Consider the following 1,436-nt stretch of genomic DNA (forward strand, 5'->3'; position numbering starts at 1 on the left):
GATCTCGTCTCACTGCAAGCTCCACCCCCCGGGTTCCCGCCATTCTCCTGCCTCAGCCTCTCGAGTAGCTGGGACTACAGGCGCCCGCCACCTCGCCCGGCTAAAGAGGTTAAAAGAAGTTTATTATCCATGATAATTTTAGATATTATAAGAGTTCAGGGTCAAAGGAAATATTATATCTCCCTCAACTGCTTATTAATACCTGTGAGATACTGAAATAGTTTGGATATTCATCCCTACATGAATCTCATGTTGAATTGTAATCCCCAGTGCTGGAGGTGGGGCCTGGTGGGAGGTATTTGGATCATCGGAGAGGATTCCTGGTGACTTGGTGCTGTCTTTGTGATAGTGAGTGAGTTATTGCAAGATCTGGTCATTTAAAAGTGTGTGGCACCTCCCTGCCTCCCCTTGCTCCTGCTCTGGTCATGTGACATGTCTGCTCCACTTCACCTTCCTCCATGAGTGAAAGTTTCCTGAGACCTCCCCAGAAGCCAAGCAAAGGCTGGCACCATGCTTCCTGTACAGCCTGCAGACCGTGAGCCAGTTAAACCCCTTTTCTTTATAAATTGCCCAGTCCCAGGTATTTCTTCATAGCAATGCAAGAATGGCCTAACACAAGTTATCTTTCTTTCTACTATTAGAAATAAAGGGAAATGGGGGTCTTCTGTTTCTGACCATGATCAAACAGCTTGGATTGGACTAACCTCCCACAGAACAATTGTAAAGACTACCCAACAGGCCGGGCGCAGTGGCTCATGCCTGTAATCCCAGCACCTTGGGAGGCCGAGGTGGGCAGATCAACTGTGGTCAGGAGTTCAAGACCAGCCTGGTCAACATGGCGAAAACCCGCCTCTACTAAAAAAATACAAAAATTAGCCAGGCATGGTGGTGTGTGCCTATAATCCCAGCTACTCTACTCAGGAGGCTGAGGCAGGAGAACTGCTATAACCCAGGTGGTAGAGGTTGCAGTGACCCGAGATTGTGCCACTGCACTCCAGCCTGGGCAACAGAGTGAGACTCTATCTCAAAAAAAAAAAAAAGAACTACACAACATGCTTAAATTGATTGTGTGGCCAAGCTGTTGGTGCCCCACTTAGATCTCCTTGGGTCCCTTTTCCCAGTCCCATGTACTCACTTGTCAGCAACTATAGCAAATACTTTGTTGCTAATAATTTACACTTGCAATCTTTAGAGTATGCATTCTCAACAGGGGTAATAATTGATTCTTGGGGAGCAAAAAGTGTATAAAGTTTTTTGTTTTTTTTTTTAAACTGAGTTTTGCTGTGTTGCCCAGACAGGAACGCAGTGGCTCAATCTTGGCTCACTGCAACCTCTGCTTCCCGGGTTCAAGCAAGTCTCCTGCCTCAGCCTCTGGAGTAGCTGGGATTACAGGTGTGTACCACTAGGCCCAGTTAATTTTTTGTATTTGTAGTAGA

Source organism: Mandrillus leucophaeus, unplaced genomic scaffold (genome assembly GCF_000951045.1).
Source record: "Mandrillus leucophaeus isolate KB7577 unplaced genomic scaffold, Mleu.le_1.0 Scaffold434, whole genome shotgun sequence".
Taxonomy (NCBI): domain Eukaryota; kingdom Metazoa; phylum Chordata; class Mammalia; order Primates; family Cercopithecidae; genus Mandrillus; species Mandrillus leucophaeus.